The 22,500-nt window shown below is 50.5% G+C and overlaps 1 protein-coding gene and 1 long non-coding RNA gene across 4 annotated transcripts in view; one reads left to right on the top strand and one right to left on the bottom strand.

Annotated features, from left to right (window-relative positions):
- LOC132542618 (uncharacterized) overlaps positions 1 to 6,542 on the top strand; it is a 9,972-nt gene extending 3,430 nt beyond the window's left edge. For both annotated transcript variants that reach the window (XR_009553588.1, XR_009553589.1), the window contains exon 3: positions 5,843 to 6,542. This is a non-coding gene — a long non-coding RNA (uncharacterized LOC132542618). The remainder of the gene's footprint in view (positions 1 to 5,842) is intronic.
- Positions 1 to 22,500, bottom strand: part of PACRG (parkin coregulated) — a 326,166-nt gene that overhangs the window by 59,654 nt on the left and 244,012 nt on the right. The gene's annotated exons all lie outside the window — the stretch shown is intronic.

The following is a 22,500-nucleotide window of genomic DNA, read 5'->3' as shown; positions in this document are numbered from 1 at the left end:
GGGATAGAGAGAAAAAGACAGAGAGACACCTGCGGCCCTGCTTCACCACTCGGGAAGCTTCCCCCCTGCCGGTGGGGTCTGGGGGCTCGAACTCAAGTCCTTGTGCCTGGTTATGTACGTGCTTGTCCAAGACTGGAAATTTCACCCATGATATGTCAAGACAACGCAGCCTTGCCGTGGGGACTGTCTGGGAGGCCGCGGGCACGTGGGTAATAAGACTAAGTGTAAGCTCGTCACACCCAGAGGGATAGCTCCCCCAAGACCACACTGCAGGGATGCTTTCTGCTGCTCCTTCAGGAGCAGGGCACCCCAGGACTTAGGTGACACTTAGCGACGCCTAGATTCGGGAAGCAGCACGGCGTCCAGCCGTCTGGCTGCTGTGTCCCTTTCCCGCTGAGCACCAGGGTGAGTTTCCCAAGAGACTCTGCATGCGGACCTGCTTCTGCATGTTGATGTTTGTCTTTTCTGCACTTTGGGGCTTATTGAAAAGGGAGGCAAGGAGATTCTATTTTCGACTGGCTCCGGTTCAACCAGAATAGAATAAAACTCTGTTAGGACAGACTCGCTCCCAGGGAGTGCTTGGCAGGGCCGGCGCCTCTCCTTTCAGTGGGCTCCAGGAGAGCCCAAACTGCTCTGCGGCGGGGTGACACCCCTTCCTGGGACAAGGGTTCCAAAGTGTGGCGCTTTTCCCAGAGTTTGCTCTAAACTGGGTCGGTGTTCCGCCAGTTGGGAAGAAGCATTTGCTGGAGGAAGTGCTTCATGGCGGAATCTGTAGAAGGCCAATGCCAAGGAGGCGAAGGCTTCCATCGCGGCTGCAGCGGGGACACGCCTGCCTGTCCCGAGTTGCAGAAGTGACTCGATTTGATTATTCTTGTGTTAGCTGAGAGCCTGGCTAATGTCTTGAGTTACCCCGCTGGCGCAGCTCGCGGGAGTTGAGGAGCAGAAAGAGGGCTTCCTTGGGTACCAGGCGCAGATGGCAAGTTCTCTTTTCTCTTGCCTCCAGGGTTATCGCTGGGGCTTAGTGCCTGCACGACCAGCCCACTGCTCCTGCGGGCATCTTTTATTTTCCATTGTTGTCGGTGTTGTTGTTGCTGTTATTAGCATTGCTGTCATTGTTGTTGGATAGGACAGACAGAAATCAAGAGAGGAGGGGAAGACAAGAGGGGGAGAGAAAGACAGACACCTGCAGACCTGCTTCACCACTTGTGAAGCGACCCCCTTGCAGGTGGGGAGCCGGGGTCCTTACACCAGTCCTTGGCTTTGCGCCTTGTGCGCTCAACCCACCGCGTCACTGCCTGGCCCCCAAGTTTTTGTTTTTTGCTTTTTAAAAAAATGTTTATTGTGGGATTAATGGTTTATAGTCAATACAGTTGTTGGTCCATGTGTACCATTTCTCAGTTTACTGTAAAACACTCGCCCCATCCCAGCTCCTCCTCTACCATCAGCACCAGGACCTGAACACTCCCCCCCACACCCCCGGCCCAGAGTCCTTTACTTTGGGGCAAGATATCACGCCCAGTCCATGTGCTGCTTGCTGCTTCCCCTTCTGCTCTGATTTCTCCACTTCTGCCCATGACTGAGACCAGCCCATCTCCATCCTTCACTTCACAGGATTATGCTGGAGAGGTTGTGGGGAAATGGGAAGTTTAAAGGTCTCTCTCTCTCCGCCCCCCCACAGTGGAATTCCTCTCCTTGTGGCAAAGTTGACTTTTTTTTTCTCTTTTTGCCTCCTGGGTTATCTCTGGGGCTTGGTGCCTGCACTGTAGACCCACTGCTCCTGAGTCCATTTTCCCCACTTTATTGGGTAGGACAGAGAGACATTGAGAGGGGAGGGGAGATAGAGAGGGAGAGAGACAGACGCCTGAAGCCCTGCCTCGCCGCTCGTGAAGCTTCCCCCTGCAGGTGGGGAGCGGGGGCTTGAACCCAGATCCTTGTAAGGATCCTTGCACTTAGTACTGTGTGTGCTTAACCGGTGTGCCACTGCCCAGCCCCGACAAGGCTGACCTTTAACCCTACGGTTGTCCAGGGGACTGAGGGCTCCACAGGATGCTTCAAGAGGGCCCAGGTGCCCACTGCCCACCACGCCCCGTAGCACTTCAACAGGCTGTCAGCGACTTCCCGCAGTCCAGGACCAAGTCCCGGGCCACAGGCCAGATATGCTGACCAGCCCAGCACTCTCCACCCGGAGTCCCCGTGACCAGCCACCATCCTCTGCTCCCCAACATGGAGCCCTGCCCTCAGGCGACGTCGGCCTTCTGGCCCGGCCCTCCCTGCACCGCCGTCCAGTCTCCGCTCAGCCACCGCCTAGGGGCCTGGAGCGGGCGGCCACGGGCTCGCACTGAAAGGCTGGGTCAGCCCATTCCCCAGGCTGCACAGCACCCGGGCACCCCCACCCTGCCCACGGCTCCGGGGCCCTCGCCCTCTCTGGGTGCCTAGCAAAACGGACGTGCCTGTCTGCAGCCAACCTTCCTCCTTCCTTCCTTCCTCCTTCCTTCCTTCCTTCCTTCCTTCCTTCCTTCCTTCCTCCCTTCCTCCCTCCCTTCCTCCCTCCCTTCCTCCCTCCCTTCCTCCCTCCCTTCCTTCTTTCCTTCCTATTTTATTTATTTATTGTTAATGAAAGAGATACAGAGGGAGCCACCCGATGGCCTGGTTAAGCGCATACATTACAGTGCTCAAGGGTCCAGGTTCAAGACCCTAGTCCCCACCTGTAGGGGGAGAAAGCATTTCGAGGGGTGAAGCAGGGCTGCAGGTGTCTCTCTGTCTCTCTCCCTCTCTTTCTCCCCCTCTTCTCTCAGTTTCTCTTTGTCTCTATATCTAATGCGAACCATCACAGAGAGAGAAAGGCAGATACCAGGGACGTGCTCAGCTCTGGCTGACGGTGGTGCTGGGAATTGAACCTGGGACCTCAGAGCGTCAGGTGCACAAGTCTTTTGCAGAGCCCTGTGCTGCCTCCCCTGAGCCAGAGCCCTGTGACTCCCAGAGACTCAGTTCACTTCTCCCGGCTTCCCTTCCTCTGGAGTAAGAAGCGGCAGCTCAGAGGCCAAGTTTGGTGCGTCTGCACAGGACCGCCCTCCCGTCTTCTGCGGTTTTTAAATCAATCAACTCGTTTTTGATATTCATGGGGTGCACAGGACAGGGTGTCCGCTGAGCTGCAGGCCTGCTGACGGCCGTTGTGGCTGGAGAGAGGAAGGTTAGCCGCAGAGCCAACCGCGGAGCCTGGGGTTGACATGTGGCGGGTCCTGAGTTCTGCCCACGGCTGGCCACAGGCCAGGGGGACACTCCGCTTCTCCCCTTTTCCTCCCCACTTCTCTCTCTTGAGAAATAAACAGGGGGCTGGGCGGTCGCACACCGGTTAAGTGCACAGAAGACGAAGCGCAAGGGTCTGCGCAAGGATCCCGGTTCAAGCCCCCAGCCCCCCAACTGCAGGGAGAAGCTTCTCAAGTGGTGAAGCAGGTCTGCAGGTGTCGCTCTGTCTCCCCCTCCTCTCTCAATTTCTCTCTGTCCTGTTCAGTAAAATGGAAAAACTGGCTGCCAGGAGCAGAGGATTCCTAGTGCTGGTAGCAAGTTCCAGGGATACCCTGGAGGCAAAAAAAAAAAAAAAAAAAAAAAAAAAAACAGAAAAAAGAAAGAAAGAAAGAAGGAAAAAGAAAAAAAAAAAGAAAGAAAAATGAGAGAAATAAATAAAACAGATTTATTCTTCAAAGCCCCATAGATTCCCTTAGTGGTGCTGCTAGCTTGTAAGACCACAAGATTGTGTCTAGAGTCAGGGCTGGCCAGAGGGGCGTGTGTGTGAATGTGAGGGAGTGTGTGAATGTGTGTGTGAGTGTGTGTGAGTGTGAGTGTGTGTGAATGTGTGTGTGTGAGTGTGTGAGTGTGTGTGTGAGTGTGTGTGTGAGTGTGTGTGAGTGTGTGAGTGTGTGAGTGTGTGTGAGTGTGTGTGTGAATGTGTGTGTGAATGTGTGTGTGTGAGTGTGAGTGTGTGGGTGACTGTGTGTGAGTGTGTGTGTGTGATTGTGAGTGTGTGTGTGACTGTGTGTGAGTGTGTGAGAGTGTGTGTCTTAACGTGAGTGTGAGTGTGTGTGTGTGACTGTGTGTGAGTGTGTGTGAGTGTGTGTGTGATTGTGAGTGTGTGAATGTGTGTGTGAATGTGTGTGAGTGTGTGTGTGATTGTGTGTGTGAATGTGAGTGTGTGTGAATGTGAGTGTGTGTGTGAGTGTATGTGTGAGTGTGTGACTGTGTGTGACTGTGTGTGACTGTGTGTGTGTGTGTGAGTGTGTGTGTGACTGTGTGTGAGGGTGTGTGAGTGTGTGTGTGTGAGTGTGTGAGAGTATGTGTGAGTGAGTGTGTGTGAATGAGTGTGAGAGTGTGTGTGTGAATGTGTGTGTGTGAGAGTGTGTGTTTTTGTGTGTGTGAACGTGAGTGTGTGTGTTTGAGTGTGTGTGTGAATGTGTGTGTGAGAGAGTGTGAGTGTGTGTGTGTGAACGTGAGTGTGTGTGTGAGTGTGTGTGTGAGTGTGTGTGAGTGTGTGTGTGTGTGAACGTGAGTGTGTGTGTGAGTGTGTGTGTGAATGTGTGTGTGAGTGTGTGTGTGAGTGTGTGTGTGAACGTGAGTGTGTGAGTGTGTGTGTGATTGTGTGTGTGAGTGTGAGTGTGTGTGTGAGTGTGTGTGTGAGTGTGTGTGTGAGTGTGAGTGTGTGTGTGTGAGTGTGAGTGAGTGTGTGTGTGAACGTGAGTGTGTGTGTGAGTGTGTGTGTGAGTGTGTGTGAGTGTGAGTGTGTGTGTGTGTGTGAACGTGAGTGTGTGTGTGAGTGTGTGTGTGAGTGTGTGTGTGAATGTGTGTGTGAGTGTGTGTGTGAGTGTGTGTGTGAACGTGAGTGTGTGAGTGTGTGTGTGAGTGTGTGTGTGAGTGTGAGTGTGTGTGTGAGTGTGAGTGTGTGTGTGAGTGTGTGAGTGTGTGTGAGTGTGTGTGTGAGTGTGAGTGTGTGAGTGTGTGTGTGAGTGTGAGTGTGTGTGTGAGTGTGAGTGAGTGTGTGTGTGAACGTGAGTGTGTGAGTGAGTGTGTGTGTGAGTGTGTGAGTGTGTGTGTGTGAGTGTGAGTGTGAGTGTGTGTGTGAACGTGAGTGTGTGAGTGAGTGTGTGTGTGAGTGTGAGTGTGTGAGTGTGAGTGTGTGTGTGAGTGTGAGTGTGAGTCTGAATGTGAGTGTGAGTGTGTGTGTGAACGTGAGTGTGAGTGTGTGAGTGTGAATGTGAGAGTGTGAGTGTGAGTGTGAGTGTGTGAGTGTGAATGTGAGAGTGTGAGTGTGAGTGTGTGAGTGTGAATGTGAGAGTGTGAGTGTGAGTGTGTGTGTGTGAGTGTGAGTGTGAGAGTGTGAGTGAGTGAGTGTGTTTCTGTGGACCGCTCCATCTTCCTCTTCTCCATTCCCCGAGATGTGTCCTTGGGCGGTGGCTCAGGAAGGCGGAGGAAGGACAGACAGCTGGCAGGAGACAGACTGGGAACAAGTTCACAGTGTTCTCTCCAGAGGCCCAAGAAGAATTGGCTCTTTCTCTCCACTTCGCCGGTGCTGGGGCAGCCCCTGAGCCTCTGCTGACCCCAAGTGGCCGTCCCCTTTGCTCCATGTTGATGCTTCCCGCCCGCTGCTGGTGTTGGGAGAGGGGCTGTGGAGCGGGCCGGCTTCTGGGCCACTCTGACTTGGCTAGAATCCCAGAGTTAGCAATGTGATGGCAGCGGCCCTGAACCTGCGATCCTGGGAGATTACGGCCTTCAGGTCTGGCCCGCCGCCCGCGCCCTAGGTCAGCATGTCAGTACTGCATCCCGAGCCTCACATCCCTGTGCCCATCTCCAGGCGCCCCTGGACCTGCATCGCTGCCTGGCCTGCTTGAGCCACGACCCCGACTTAGCATCCCGAGTCAGTGTGTCTGTCCATACCCCGGCCCAGCACCTCAGACCTGCCTCCCTGAGGCCACATCCCCGCCCTCACATCGCTGAACAAGACGCCTCAGAGATTCATGCCTGTCCCACCCAGTTCAGCATCTCCCCGCCCAGAACCCACATCCCGAGATCGCTGAGCCCAGTGTCCCACCACGGGCTTCCCCACAGATGCCGGCTGGGCCATCTGGTTCGGCGCTGCTTCAACTTTTGAAGAGTCTGAAAACTTAACAACTAGAAATTCTAAAGTTTCAAGTTGGCAGGTCTGGGTCCCCCCTCCTCTGTTCGCAGTTCCAGTGTCCTGGGGAAATGCCACAAGTGCTTGAGCCCCAAATGTCAAATGCAAACAAAGGGAATTAAAGAGCCAAGTATACAAGACTTCTGAGGCAGTTGGCGCGTAATCAGAGAGAGGTTGTTCTATGTGGGGTGGACACTCAGGGCTGGTGGCACACACACATCGCCATGCACAGGGACCCTGGTTCAAGCCCCTGTTCCCTACCTGTGAGGGGGAAGCCTCCCTCCCTCTGTTCCCATCTCTACCAGGAATAAATGAATGAATCTTTAAAAGTTTTGCGTGTGATCTTTGAAAAAGTGAAGTCTGGTTTTCTCCAGAGCATGTAACCCTGATGTCCGAGCTGCTCCTGCAAGTGGAGAATGAGACTGTCTCACGCAGCCCCGCAAAGGCCCCTCTGCAGAGAACCGCCATGTCCCCAGACAGCTCTCAGCCCACCTGCACGTTAGCTGTCGGGCTCAGGCAAAATCAGCAAAGTCACGGGCCCCTTGGAATAGACCTAAAACAGACTCCTAGCGTCTTCCTACATGAAGACCCCAAGTCTCATTTGCTGTATTCTTACCTTTAGGCTTCTGATTATTAAACAATCTGTCCTGCTTTATATCTTAATGCTTTGTAGCCCCCAAGTTGCAGACGCTACCATGACGCCAACCTGACTTCCCTGGGACGCCCTCACCCCTGTGTCCTGGAGCCTCCCCTCCCCAGAGCCCTGCCCCACTAGGGACAGACAGACACAGGCTGGGGGTGTGGATCCACCTGCCAACACCCATGTCCAGTGGAGAAGCAATGACAGAAGCCAGAGCTCCCACCTTCTGCTCCCCATAGAGAATTTGGGTCCAGGCTCCCAGAGGGATAAAGAACAGGGAAGCTGGAGGAGATGGGACAGGAACTCTGGTGGTGAGAACTACATAGAATTGTAACCCTGTTATCCCACAAACTTATTGATCACTATGAAACCACTAATAAAAATAATAAAAAGAGCTCACAATGCCCCATGGCACACCCTCTATTTCTTATCGCCTTTGGAACACCAGGGCGCGTTCATCACCCAGCCACTGCATAAGCCCCTGCTGCGCCTGCCAGGCAGCCCTGTGGGCGAACGAGCTCTGTGCTTTAATGAGTGTTGCTCCCCAAAGGAGACAGAGCGTTTGTCTTCATCAGCTGTGAATGATAGGATGGGTGCCATGCTGAAAACTCCACTGGGAAAGAAAATGTGCCTTGGAAATGGCCAGCCAGGTGGTTCATCTTTTTTTTTTTTTAAGACTTTATTTTTATTATTTTTACTTACTTATTGGAGAGAGACAGCCAGAAATTGAGAGGGTACAGAGAGATAGAGAGGGAGAGAGAGACAGAGTAAAAGAGGGAGAGGGAAGGAGAGAGGGAGACAGAGACCTGAAACCACTCGTGAAGCTTTCCTCTTACAGCTGGGGACCGGGGGCTCAAACCTGAGCCCTTGCAGATTGTGATATGTGCGCTCAACCAGGTGCGCCACCACCCAGCCCCAGGTGGTTTTTCTTGAGCAAGCAGCCCGATGCCTTCAGCAGAGACACATATGACACAGGGGGGGCAAAAGAAGATGGAGGAAGACCAGAAGTACATCTGCGAGCACGTCTGCCGGAGACCCAGAGGCCTACGGTGATAGAAGCAGGCAGCCGGATGACACCGGGCTGGGGTGAGGAAGGTCTCCTGAAGGTCAAGCTAGCCACCAGGTGGACTTAACCAGGGATTTCAGCTTGTAAACATGCCTCCAGACCACACGGGCCCTTGGGGGGAGCTGCAGCGCTGCCGAGACATCCAGGGACTTTGTTGGTGAGTGGCCAGAGCGGAGTGAGTTAGTTCTCCAGGGCTTCATCTTAGAACTTGTTGGGACAGCTGTCAGAAAGGGTTCAGCAAAACACCTGCTTTGAAGGCCACTGCCCAAGTGTAGCCCCTAGCACACCCTTGGGAGAATTAAGACTCTGCTGTGATCCGTCTCTCTCCTTTCTATGTGAAAACTTTGGTCAAGTGGTAAAGACCCAGGGATGATGACAAAGAAAAAAAAATAGAGGAAGGAAAGAAGACAGAGGAGGAGGAGGCTCTCAGATCAAGTCCCTGAGGCTCTGGGTCGCTGGCAACTATCCAGCCAGCAATGCAAGGGATGCAAGGGTGGCTTGTCCTGTGAGACTTTTGGGTGGTCGGGAAGGTGATGGAGCATTTTTGCATGGAGAAACATCGCGACTTTTCTGACAACCCAGTATATTTATAGGAATACAAACGAGTGAGTGGCTTGAGACAGGACTCTGATAGGAATCTGTGCCTCGTGCTCTTAGATGCCGCTCTTCAGGGCCGATGCCACAGGAGGGCAGGACCACCGTCTAAACCTGCTTCCTCTTCATCAGGGTGACTCTGTGTGTGTGTGTGTGTGTGTGTCTGTGTCTCTCTACGTGTCTGTGTCTCTCTGACTCTGTGTGTCTGTGTCTCTGCATGTCTATGTCTCTCTGCGTGTCTGTGTCTCTCTGTGTCTCTGACTCTGTGTGTCTGTGTCTCTGCGTGTCTGTGTCTCTCTGTGTGTCTCTGACTCTGTGTGTGTCTGTGTCTCCGTGTATCTGTGTGTGTCTGTGTCTCTCTGCATGTCTGTGTCTCTCTGTGTGTCTCTGACTCTGTGTGTCTGTGTCTCTGTGTGTCTGTGTGTGTCCGTGTCTCTCTGCGTGTCTGTGTCTCTCTGACTCTGTGTGTGTGTCTGTGTCTCTGCATGTCTATGTCTCTCTGCGTGTCTGTGTCTCTCTGTGTATCTGTGTCTCTCTGTGTGTCTCTGTCTCTGTGTGTGTGTCTGTGTCTCTCTGTGTATCTGTGTCTCTCTGTGTGTCTCTGTCTCTGTGTGTGTGTCTGTGTCTCTCTGTGTATCTGTGTCTCTCTGTGTGTCTCTGTCTCTGTGTGTGTGTCTGTGTCTCTCTGTGTGTCTCTGTCTGTGTGTGTGTGTGTGTGTTGGGAGTGGTGGTGGAGGTCTAGGGATTCTCCTCACGTCTGAGGTGACAGGTATAACTGTAGAATAACAGGTGTCAGTGCAAACCAGCTACAAAGCTTTTTTTCCTCAACCATAACTGAGACTCAAATAAAGAAACCTGCAGGTCTCAGGTGTCTTATCAAGTGCTGGGTGGCAAGTACTCAGTGACTTACTTCGTCAACCTAAAAGCTTAACTCTCAACATTTGAAAAGTAACAGCCTGAATCCTGTACGAGAGAAGAATTCAGCCTTTTTTTTAAAAGAAAGGATTCCACCAACCCAAACAATTGGCACATGGGACTTAACCGGAATTTGCTTGTATGAGGAGTGCCGTTATCTGGGGTGACACTTTGAAGCACACCAGAGACAACGAGGCCCCCGAAACTCTCAGGATACGGAGAAGACAGGAAGCCGGAAACAGGGAGACGCCCTGACTGGTTCTCTTTCCTGCACGCTGTGTCTGTGGGACTGAGAGGCTGCAAACTGGGTCGCTGGACTTCACCCCGGAAACGTGCCTGCACTCAGCCAGTCTCCTGGGGTACGCGCTTCTGCGAATATTCACACTCGCTCAGGGCTAAGTCTGCCTTCACGTGGCAGAAACATTACTAGGACCCGCTTAGGCCTTTGTTCCTTCTTCCCTCCCGTCCTTCCTTCTTCTGTCTGTCTCTCTCTCTCTCTCTTTCTCTCTTCCTTTCCTTTCCTTTTTCTTTTCACTTCCAACACATACTGCAGAGTCTTTAATCTGGTAGATGTTCTAGCATGTCCATGAGCTGCACACACAGAGACAGCAGAGGAGGAGTCAGGGCCCAGCAGGCTGAGCAGCTGAGGGGAAGCAGAGGAGTCCCTGGGCTCCATGCTGATGAGGTGGAGCGAGCGCAGACTTCAGAGTGGGGAAGGGAGTGTCCCTCTGCCACCAGGCCAGTGTGGGAAAGCCCCTTGCTGGGGCCCGGCGGTGGCACACCATACACACAAAGTAAGTGCACCAAGTACTCAGCACAGGGACCCAAGCAAGAATCCAGGTTCAAGCCCCCACCCCGGCTCTCCACCTGCAAGGGGGACACTTCACAAGCAGTGAAGCACATCTGCAGGTGTCTCTCTTTCCCTCTCTATCTCCCCTCCTCTCCCAATTTTTCTCTGTCCTGTTCAATAAAATGGGAAAAATGGCCTCCAGGAGCAGTGGATTCATAATCCCACTCAGAGTGCCTTAGGGGTAATCCTGGGAGCATAAACAAACAAACAAACAAATAACTAAAAGAAAAGAAAAGTGAGGGAGACGGGCAGTAGCACAGTGGGTTAAGCGCACGTGGCGCAAAGCACAAGGACCGGCGTAAGGATCCCGGTTCGAGCCCCCGGCTCCCCACCTGCAGGGGAGTCGCTTCACAGGCGGTGAAGCAGGTCTGCAGGTGTCTGTCTTTCTCTCCCCCTCTCTGTCTTTTGCTCCTCTCTCCATTTCTCTCTGTCCTATCTAACAACAACGGCATCAACAATAATAACTGCAACAATAAAACAAGGGCAACAAAAGGGAATAAATAAACATTAAAAAAAAAGAAAAAAGAAAAGAAAAGTGTGTTTCTTTCCCATCAGATCTGTCATGACCTGGAATCAAGGCTGTGCAGTCAGTGGACAGAGCACCTCAGGAAGCCAGGCTACGTCCTCTGGGGTCCCACTGGGTGAGCCCTGTGCGTTTCAGAGCCGGGTGGTCCTGGAGGGGAACGTGGAGTCTGAACTTGCAGGGCCCGCCCGTGCTGTGTGTGACACCGCGTCCAACCCCCACCTTCCACAAGCCCTGCAGCTGTTCCTCCAGTCCCCAACAGCTGTTGCTTCTGTCACCCCAGACCATCAGAGAAAGGCGCCCGGCGCCAGAGAGGATCCTTCTCAGATTCCCCTGGACTGCGGCTGCCCTGCTGTGCTGGAGGAGGGGTGACCTTCTCTTCAAATACGTATGGCTTTTATTAGTGTCTCAGAAGAGGATAAGACAACGGGGGCCTAACTCCACACCACTCCCACCACCTGCGTCCTATGCCCCCACTCCCTCCGGGGGTAGCCACCATCATTCTCCCAGAACACAGACAAGGGCTGATGACATATATACATCTGTTTCCCCAGTTCCTGCTGTTCAGTTCTCTGTATTCTACTTTCACACCCCCACATGTCACTGAGCACAGTCACTGCCAGGCCCACCGATTTAGGTCCACGTCCCTTGACTTTTGTTGTTGTTCTTGTATTTATAAGACTAAGTCCATTGTCACAAAGAGGGCAGAATTGTCATCAAAACTGCCTGGAACTGGAACATAAACAGACACGCTGACCAGTGGAATAGACTTGAGAGCCCAGAAATAAGCCCCCACACGGATGGACATCTAATCTTCACCAAATGGTGTTGGGAAAAGTGGGTTGAAATGTACAGAAGAATGAACCACTATATTTCACCAAACACAAGTGTAAATTCCAAATGGATGAAGGAATTGGATGTTAGACCAGAAACTATCAGATACTTAGAGGGAAAGACTGACAGAACTCCTTTCCATTTAAATTGTATAGGCAGACTGCTCTCCACAGAGGTTGGACCCATTGACATTCCCACCAGCAGTGCAGGAGGGTCCTTTGACCCCACAGCCTCTCCAGCATTTGCTGCTGTTACCTTTTCTGATGTATGACATTCTCACAGGAGTGAAGTGATATCTCGTTGTTGTCTTTATTTGCATTTCTCTGACAATCAGAGACTTGGAGCATTTTTTCATGTGTTTCTTGGCCTTTTGGATCTCTTCTGTGGTGAATATTCTGTCCAAGTCCTCCCCCCCCATTTTTGGATGGGGTTATTTGTTGTCTTGTTGTTGCGTCTGGCAAGCTCTTTATATATGTTGGTTATTAAACTCTTATCTGATGTATGGCATGTAAAGTTCTTCTCCCATTCTGTGAGAGGTCTCTTGGTTTGGGTAGTGGTTTCCTTAGCTGTGAAGAAGCTTTTTAATTTGATGTAGTCCCATAAGTTTATACTTGCTTTAGTCTTCTTTGTAATTGGATTAGTTTCATTGAAAATGTCTTTAAAATGTATGCGGAAAAGAGTTCTGCCAATATTTTCCTCTAAGGATCTGATAGTCACAGAAGACTAGAAATGGACCTACCCTATGACCCTGCAATTCCTATCCTGGGGATAGGTCCTAAGGAACCCAACATATCCATCCAAAAAGATCTGTGTACACATATGTTCTTGGCAGCACAATTTGTAATAGCCACAACCTGGAAGCAACCCAGGTGTCCAACAACAGATGATTGGCTGAGCAAGCTGTGGTCTATATACACAATGGAATACTACTCAGCTGTAAAAAATGGTGACTTCACCGTTTTCAGCCGATCTTGGATAGACCTTGAAAAAATCATGTTGAGTGAAATAAGTCAGAAACAGAAGGATGAATATGGGATGATCTCACTGTCAGGCCGAAGTTGAAAAACAAGATCAGAAAAGAAAACACAAGTAGAACCTGAACTGGAATTGGCGTATTGCACCAAAGTAAAAGACTCTGGGGTGGGTGGGGAGAATACAGGTCCATGAAAGATTCAGAGGACCTAGTGGGGGTTGTATTGTTATATGGGAAACTGGGGAATGTTATGCATGTACAAACTATTGTACTTACTGTTGAATGTAAAACATTAATTCACCAATAAAAAAAATAAGAAAAGAAAAAAAAATTGTATAGGCATCTTCAGTGACACAAGTCCAATTGCAAGGTAGACAAAACCAAAAGAAACCAATGGGACTACATCATTTTTAAAAGTTTCTGCACAACAAGAGAGATCATCACCCAAAGTAAGAGACCTTACATCAGACAAGAGGCTAATAACCAAAATATAAAAAGAGCTCACCAGATTCAGCAACAGCAATAAAATAAGTGACCCCATCCAAAAAAAGGGGAGAGGATATGAAGAGAATATTCACCAGAGAAGAAATCCAAAAGGCCAAAAGATACATGAAAAAAATGCTCCAGGTCTTTGATTGTCAGAGAAATGCAAATAAAGACAACAATGAGATACTACTTCACTCCTGTGAGAATGTCACACATCAGAAAAGGGAACAGCAGCAAATGCTGGAGAGGCTGTGGGGTCAAAGAACCCTCCTGCACTGCTGGTGGGAATGTCAGTTGGTCCAACCTCTGTGGAGAACAGTCTGGAGACTCTCAGAAGGCTAGAAGTGGATGTGTCCTGTGACCCTGCAGTTCCTCTCCTGGGGATAGATCCTAAGGAACCCAACACACCCATCCAGAAAGATCTGTGTACACCTGTGTTCATAGCAGCACAATATGTAACAGCCACAACCTGGAAGCAACCCAGGTGTCCAACAACAGATGAGTGGCTGAGCAAGTTGTGGTCTACACACACAATGGAATACTACTTAGTTATGAAGAATAATGGAGTTACTTTCTTCATCTCATCTTGGATGGATCTTGAAAGAATCATGTGATATGAGATCATCCAGAAAGAGAAGGATGAGTGTGGGATGATCTCACTCATGAATAGAAGCTGAAAAATAAGAACAGAAGGGGAAACACAAAACCGAACCTGGACTGGAGTTCGTGTCTTGCACCAAAGTAAAAGACTCTGGGGTGGGGGGAGGGGAGGGTTCAGGACCTGAAACAGGATGGCAGAGGGTTAGAATGTGATGTGGAAAACTGAGAACTGTGACACATGGACCAACGACCATATTTTACTGTCGACTGTAAACCGTTAATCCACCCAGTAAAGAAAAAGAAGAAAAAGAGCAGATCCGGGTGGTGGGCTGGGGGTGGGGTAAGAACCTAGTCGCCGGGTTGGACAGTAGGACAAGACACTGGGGTGATCTCACTTCTCAAGGTTCAGAAGTCGGGCCGGTGGGGGTGTGAGCAGTTTTCCGCGACACAGAACAGAGGGCTCAGCCTGGAGATGAGGCAGGGAAGTCTGGCAGGTGGGGCTGACACTCAGCTCCCTGGGCAGACACTCTCTTGTTGGGCCTTCGGTGCCCCCCAGGGAAAGCTGAGCCCCCGCCCCTGCGCTGGCTGAGAGGCTCTTTCCGCAGCCCCACAGCTCACCTCCAAGGAACAGGGCCAGAGGGGACCATGGGCCGTCCCGGGAAGGCTCTGGGCAGCACAGGAAGCAGGCTCTCATTTTCCGTTACTCCCGGTGGACTCTGGGATCCAGACCCCCTTCCATGACGTAGCCACGAGCCTCCTGTGGTTTCCACACCAGGAACTGAGGCAGACTGTGGCCAGACACTGGGGGATGGGGAGTATTTCTTTATTTCTTTATATTGCCCCAGGGTGATCACTGGGGCTTGGTGCTGGAACCATGAATCCACTTCTTCTGGAGGCCATTTCTCCCTCCCTCTCTCCCTTCCTTTAATTTTTTTTATTATTATCTTTATTTATTGGATAGAGACAGCCAGAAATTGAGAGGAAGGGGGACGGAGAGAGGGAGAGAGACAGAGAGACAATTACAGCCCTGCTTCACCACTTTCCCCTGCAGGTGGGGACCAGGGGCTTGAGCCAGGGTTCTTGCTCATTGTAACATGTCTGCTCAATCTGGTGCACCACCACCCAGCCCCCATTTCCTTCCTTCCTTCCTTCCTTCCTTCCTTCCTTCCTTCCTTCCTTCCTTCCTTCCTCCTCCCTTCCTTCCTATTTCTATTTTATTGCGTAAGACAGGGAAATGGGAAATACAATTATATAGAGAGAAACAGATACCTGCAGACCTGCCTCACTGCTTGTGAGCCCTGTGGGGAGCAGGGCCCAGACCTGAGTCTCTGTGCAGGGCATCATGTGCTCAGTTGGGCGCACCACCACCGTCCCCGGGGGGATGAAGCTTTTAGAGTCCAGATCAGAGGACTTTGCTTCTCTCCTGTGCTCAGTCTGCAAAGCCACTGGCATTCTGTGCAGATGTGATGGGGAGGGAAGTCTTCCATGGGAAATGGCCTCCTGGAGCCTCCCCTCCCCAGAGCCCTGCCCCACTAGGGACAGACAGACACAGGCTGGGGGTGTGGGTCCACCTGCCAACACCCATGTCCAGCGGAGAAGCAATGACAGAAGCCAGAGCTCCCACCTTCTGCTCCCCATAGAGAATTTGGGTCCCTGCTCTCAGAGGGATAAAGAACAGGGAAGACAAGAGTCGGTGGCAGTAGCACAGCAGGTTAAGCCCCACCCCCCGGCTCCCCACCTGCAGGGGAGTCACTTCACAGGCGGTGAAGCAGGTCTGCAGGTGTCTGTCTTTCTCTCCCCCTCTCTGTCTTCCCCTCCTCTCTCCATTTCTCTCTGTCCTATCCAACAAGGACAGCAATAACAACAACAATAATAACCACAACAATAAAACAGCAGGGGCAACAAAAGGGAATGAATAAATAAATAAATATTTTTAAAAAAGAATGTGGGTCCATGCTCCCAGAGGGGGAGAAATGGTAGGAGACCAGAAGGCTCTGAACACCAACTCCATCAGGGCCTGGAGACAAGGAAAAGGGAGGGGCATCTGGATGAAGCAGCAGGTGTAGGTGTGACTTGGGAAGGAAGGGGAGAGGGGGCCTTAAAAATGGGCAAAGCTATGTGAATAGAAGCAGATGGCTGTAGAAATAATAGTTAGCCCCTATGTGCAACCTTGGGAGAACTCCTGTGGCTTCCAGTGCAGGGACTGGGGATACAGAATCTTTGTAAATCAATATGAAATCCCTAATAAAATATTAAATAATAGTAATATAAAACCTAAAAAAAAAAAGAAGAAATGGGTTCCAGTGAAGCAGAAATACTTGAAGGAGCACTACGGATGGCACCTGGCTCCCAAGTTGCCTTCTCTCCAGGAAGGTGAACAGCTTGCACATGGCGTAGGTTATTATTATTATTATTATTACTAAGTACTGCCATTTGCCCCCCAAGGCATGCTTAGCAGGCAGCAGTGCAGAGAACACAGACCCACCTCAGCGCTCAGCGTCCTCACCCTCTAGGAAGACAGTGAGACCCAGGGAAGACTCAAGCCAAGCTCAGCTCCCTGTGTCTGAGCCAGGAGCCCTGCAGAGCTGGCCAGGGAGGGTGGGCTGGGCCCTGGGGCTGCACACGCCCCTCCAGTCCTCTGCGTCACTGATGCTTAAGGGTATCTGTTGTTAATGTGTATATGCCAAGGTCTGCACATTCAGCGCGAACACACACGCACACACGCACATGTACACACATATATGCACATGTACACACACGTACACATGTACATGCACATGTACACACTCACACACACTCACACACATGTACACGCACACACACGTACACACACATACAAACACTCACACTCACACACACGTACATACACACTCACACACACATTCACACACACATGCATACACTCACACACATGCGCACACTCACACATACTCACACACATGTACACACACTCATAGTCACACTCACACACAGGCACACACACATACGTACACACACGTACACATACGCACACATACACTCACACTCACACTCGCACACACACTCACACTCACACTCACTCACACACACACACATACACACAGGCACACACACACACACACTCACACACTTACACACTCACACACTCACACACACACAGGGGCAGGAGAAACAGCTACAGTGAGAGTGAGCCCCTGCCATTCATGCAGCCCAGGTTTGAGCCCTGACGCTACATAGGAGGCACCACAGGACTAGGGGAAGCTCTGATGCTGGGCTGCCTCTCTCCAAGAAAATGACAAGCTGGGACTGGCGAGAAGGCACATCACAAGGTCCCGACTCCCTGACCAATCCATCTATCAATCAATCCATCTATCAATCAATCAATCAAATCACAGATACAGTGCAGTGACATGGAGTCTGATACTCATGTTCAAGGATCAGGGCTCAGTTCACCAAAAGCAGCCAACCGACCAGGAAACAAGGGAATACACATGAGAACAGAAAGAACTCCAGGGCTGGAGAACAGGGCTGCAGATAAACACAGCCTAGCACACGCTGGAGATCAGCTGCGGTGGCCTGCTGGGGGAGTCCAGGCTCTTGTGCCCTGCACTTCCTTCTCAATTTATGCTGCCATGGGCTTTTTTTTTTATCCTGTCCTCAAACCCTGCTCCCCCATTTGGATGGCAACAAGACATTCCATCACAGGCAGGAAGCATAATTTCTTTAACTATTTCCATATTGGCAGACACTTAATGGATCCATTTTTTTTCACAACGATTAAAAGCAAATTAAAATGTCTAGGTAGTTAAGTCTCCTTGCACCTTTAATTACTTCTCTGGGTTTAATTCTAAGAGTTAAAATAATTAGGTCAGGGTTGTAAAGGGAGGATCTACGTGGCGTGCCGACGTCTGCTTTGCCGGGTAGGAGTTGAAGACTCGAAGTCTGAGAAGCTCCAACACCCACACAGTTCATGTGCCCAGACAGGGCCTCTGACTCTGAGGTCTGGGAGAGAGGGGTCTTTTCTTTTCTTTTCCTTTTTTTTTTTTTTTTTGTAAAGCAGGGCTTCTCTTTCATGACTACGCAAAGTCTGAGCTCTGGTTCGCTGGTAAGTATAACAGATAAATAATTACAGCTGGGCCAAAGGAAGCACCATTTTCAACCAGATGAGACTTTTTTTCTACGTCTAACTGAATTCATTGTCATTCTTACCAGACCGTAGGTGCCAGGGTACAGTTCCTCACCACACCCGCCACCAACCTCTGTGACCTCAGACTTTTCTGGTGATGCTTTCGCTTCACTTGTTTGCTTGTGGTGAGAGCAGAGGGGCTGGTGAGGTAGCTCGTGTGGGTAGTGCCATGCCCTGCCCTGACCCTGACCCGGGTCTGAGCCCGGCCCCCAGTGCACTGGAGGAAGCTAGGGGCTTCACGTTGTCTGCCTCTATCTTGAAACACTAGTAGATGAACGTGAAGAGAATCTGAGCAGAGGAGAAAGCAAGGTCTCTCCAGGGCTCTGCTACGTGTTTCCTGTAAGCTACTTCCACCTTGTGTGCTGAGGACTCTCCTCTCGGGTTCCACAGACGGACAGTCACAGACAGACAGAAGACATCTGAGATCTGCTCCAAAGGGAGCGCACAGGAGGATTCCAAGCACACAGGACTAGGTGATCGATATCAGCAATGCATCGAAACAGCATGTGTCTTGGAAACTTGCACTGCCGTCAGCGACCAGGACCAAGTGTCCTGTCTGCTTTAGCAGTTCACAAATCACACCCACATACACTGTCATGGTCAAACTTGACTTCAGGGAGACGTGGCCTTGCTTTTTCAGGAATTAGGACTCGAGATTTCTGTTGAATACGCAATCTTTTCTGAGTTTTGAGTGAATCAAGAGAGGTAAATCTAGTTGTTCATTTTATGGTAACAGGTATGACTTCTGATTTTAAAGCACCGATAGCTTTTCTGGGCAATGGTGATCAAGGTGGTGGAATTTCACTTTAAATTACTTTAAAGTTATTTCTTTTTTTTTTATTAGTCATTTAATATTGATTTACAAAATTACCAGGCAACAGGGGTACAACTCCACACTGTTCCCACCACCAGAGTTCTGTGTCCCCAGTCCCTCCATTGGAAGCTGCAGCAGTTCTCCCAAAGCTGCAGATTTCGGCTTGACTATTATTTCTGCAAATATATATATATGTAGTTGCTCATATTTTAAAGGTCCCATCTTCTCTTCCTTTTTAGGTCACATGTATACCTGTTCCTACATCCAAATGTCCCTCCCTCTCTCCTCTTCTCTCTAATGGAGTGGGAGTTCACAGCCCTCTGGTCATCTTCCCCTGACATTTTCCCCCCACTTAGACTATGAACCAAAAATTAAAAAAATATATATTGTTGTTGTTATTGTTGTTGTTGTCATCATTGTTAGATAGGACAGAAAGAAATGGAGAGAGGAGGGGAAGACAGAGAGGGGGAGAGAAAGACAGACACCTGCAGACCTGCTTCACCACTTGTGAAGCAACTCCCCTGCAGGTGGGGAACTGGGGGCTCAAAATGGGATCCTTAGGCCGTCACACCATGTGTACTTAACCCGCTGTGCTACTGCCCGACTCCCAAACCAGAATTCTTTCTGGGGAGCGGAAGGTGGGAGTTCTTGCTTCTGTAACTGCTTCTCTGCTGGACGTGGGTTTTGGCAGGTGGATCCACAACCCCAGCCTAAGAGTAGTTTCTATCTGAGCTTATCCAGGCTAACCAGTTTCACGTAAACATGGACTCACTGACTTGGAGGGAGGGCAACTTCTAACTAGACGGGGCCGCTGTGAAGTGCTTTCCACTCGTGGGGAATGCCACCGTCTCCACAGGAAAGCAGGGCTGCCAGTGCACAGGACGCTGGAGGGAAACTCCAGCAGGTGGAGTCAGGAGCCTGGCTTGCAGGTGGGACGCTCTGGCGCTACTCTGGGTTAATCGGCAGAGCTCTGGGACATCAACGTGATTTCTGTACGCCTTCCACCAACCACAAAAAGGCCTTGTGTTGGGGTTGCATCACGGAAGAGAGAGAGAGAGACCAGGAACTCCAGGCAGAGCAGGAAAGCAAATCATTATTCATGTGGACGCCCCAGAGTTGGGTGAGCACAGTGGGTTTAGGCCACATGGAGCTGGCAAAATGGCCAAATGGCCACCTCCCACTATGCACGCCAGCCCTTCTCCAGGTCTTCTCCAGGTCAGGATGCAGAAGAGAAAAAAGGGGCAAAACCAGGAACAGCAGCAGGTTTTATAGGGTAAAAATGGAAGTGGCAAGTCAGGCTGGAATTGGCTAGGGAAGAGGGTGGAGAAAAGAAAAAGGCATTCTGGGAATTTCCTTAGTTGCGGTTGCTGTAGTTTGGCTGGCGGGAACGGGCGATACCCTGAGGGGTAACATGGTGGCGGAGGAGTCATTTTTAAAACAAGGCAGAAGATTGATATGTAAATAATAATACTCACATGGAAATATGGTGGTTTGTGGGTCCTGCCTAACTCAACCACATCTGCACAATTTCCCAACAGCTTGCTGAGCACGGCGGTGGGATCGCCTGTAAGTGTTGAGAAGGACAGCTCCCGTTTTTGGGCGATACTGTCCAACACCTGGCGGCGCCCGTGGGCTGCCCTGACGGGAGGGACCTGTCTTGCAGCTCTCCCATCTCGACAAAAGATCCTCACTCAGGGACCCACAGTTTCCTTTCAGAGGGCTGGGTGGTGGCGCGCCCCTGAGTACACACATTACAGTGCGCGAGGACCCAGGTTCAAGCCATCGGTCCCCTCCTGTGAGGGGGACGCTTCACGAGCAGTGAGGCAGGGCTGCAGGTCTCTCTCTCTCCCTCTCTCCTTTTCTCTCTACTTGCCCTCCCCTCCAGAGTTCCCTCTTTCTCTGTCTAACTTAAGAAACATATTTAAAAACCAACAAACAACGGCCCTTTCAGTGACTGGGGATGGCTTCCTGCATTCTGTTCAGAGGAAGGGGGCTTTAACACGAATGGGATCATTCTGACGACTCCTCCATTTCCATCTCTCAGAATCTTAAAGATCACCCAGGGGACTAGCTTGGCCTTGGAGCAGCGTGAAGACCATGGTTCCAGATGTTGTCCATTCAGTGAGACACGATCGGATAATGAGTAGATGGCGCTTAGCTCAAAGCGGAATATTTTGCACTGGCGGGTCAGACACTATCAGATAACGAGTAGATGGTGCTTAATTCAAAGCAGAACATCTTGCACCGACGGGCCAGCTGACACATCCCCTGCCTGCCAGCACAGATGGTATACAAATGGTTAGCGACTCTGTTCTCAGACTGCATGTCACGCCGTGGGAAGATACGGCTGACATAAATACATTTCATTTTGCTTTGTGACATTTCCCCATATGATTTAATTATAGGGAGGAGGCACGCAGAGAGCTCTCATTATTAAGTGTGTGTGTGTGGGGTCCATAACGTGTGAATGAGCACATTCAAGTGTTTGGAGGAGCACATGTTTTGGGAAAATAAATTCTGAGCGCCACGTAAATAATGTGACATTTGGCTGCAGTCAACTTGGTTTATGTGTTTTGCCCAGAGGAACAGGTGACTCAAAGTTTAATCTGCCCCTTGCCTACTTATTCTTAATAACTTGGCACACTGAGCAGTTCTTGGCATAGCAGTATGCCAATTGACAGGATAATTCTTCCACTGCTGTTGAAATCAAGACTCGAGGTTAGTTGTGCAGCACAAGTAGTGTCAATGCAGGAGTCAAGGAGGAAGCCCAGGAGAGGAGAGCAGAGTTCACAATACGGAACAGAGCTGGAGGGACTGAGCATAGCACCTCGGGGCGAGCCGAGCACTGCCGGGAAGCCAGCTCCACCCACCAGCGCCAAGGAACCTGTGCTCCAGGGTCTCTCCGAGAGGTGCACCTGTCTCACTGGTGTTGGCTGCAGTGAGGGCAAAAACAGGACAGATCTCAGACCAAACATCGCTGTCAGATTTGAGTGATAAGGGCTCTGTTTTTCCTTTCCAGCACACTCTGTGATTGATGAGATCTCTCTCTCTCTCCTCCTCCTCATTTGCTTTTGTTTATTTATTAAGACAGAGGAGAGAGAGAACCAGAGCATCAACCTGGCACAAGCACTGGGGTCCGGGAGGGAGCCCAGGACCTCATGTCTGAGACTCCAACACTTTATCCACTGAGCCACCTCCTGGACATTAGTTCTATTCTTCTTGTTTTACAATGAATTATTTTGATTACTGTTACTATTTGTTACTGGAGCACTGCTCAGTTCTGCCTTCTGGTGGTGCTGGGGACTGAGCCCAAGCATGAGACTCCTTTGAATAACCATTGTGCTATCTGCCCAGCCAATTACTCTTTATTTTAAATTAAAAATGATTAATTTTTAAGTTTCTTTTAAAAAGTTTCTCTATTTAAAAATTTTGTTTATTAATTAATTAATTATTAATTATTTATTCACAAATGGTGAAGCAGGGCTGCAGGTCTCTCCCTCCCTCCCTGCCGGGCTAGCGTGAGGGTGTTTCTTCCCGGGCACGTGCTCTCTGGATTGGAGAGAACTCGACCAGAGCCAACCTGGGCTGCTGCTTACTCAGCGACGCGGGAGAGGAACCAGAAACTCGTGGCTTAACGGGAACGCAATGCAATTTTTCTCTGTTGATTAGAGAAAATGCCTTTATCCATTCTGAAACGGAAGTGGCAGGTTGGAAAAGGAAATGGCTAGGAGAGGGGGTGGAGAGAGAAAAAAATTAATGACCTGTGTAGTCTAAAAGATGTCACCTAACATTGCATGGACAGAAAAGCCTGTCCGGGGGCTGAGAAACAGCCAACCCAGGGGAACTGAGGACCTGGGTTCGAGCCCTTGGCCCCCAT

The sequence above is a fragment of the Erinaceus europaeus genome, chromosome 13, assembly GCF_950295315.1.
Source record: "Erinaceus europaeus chromosome 13, mEriEur2.1, whole genome shotgun sequence".
NCBI classification, from domain to species: Eukaryota; Metazoa; Chordata; class Mammalia; order Eulipotyphla; family Erinaceidae; genus Erinaceus; species Erinaceus europaeus.
The sequence above is the reverse complement of the archived record's forward strand: the minus strand, read 5'-3'. Positions and strand labels throughout refer to the sequence as shown.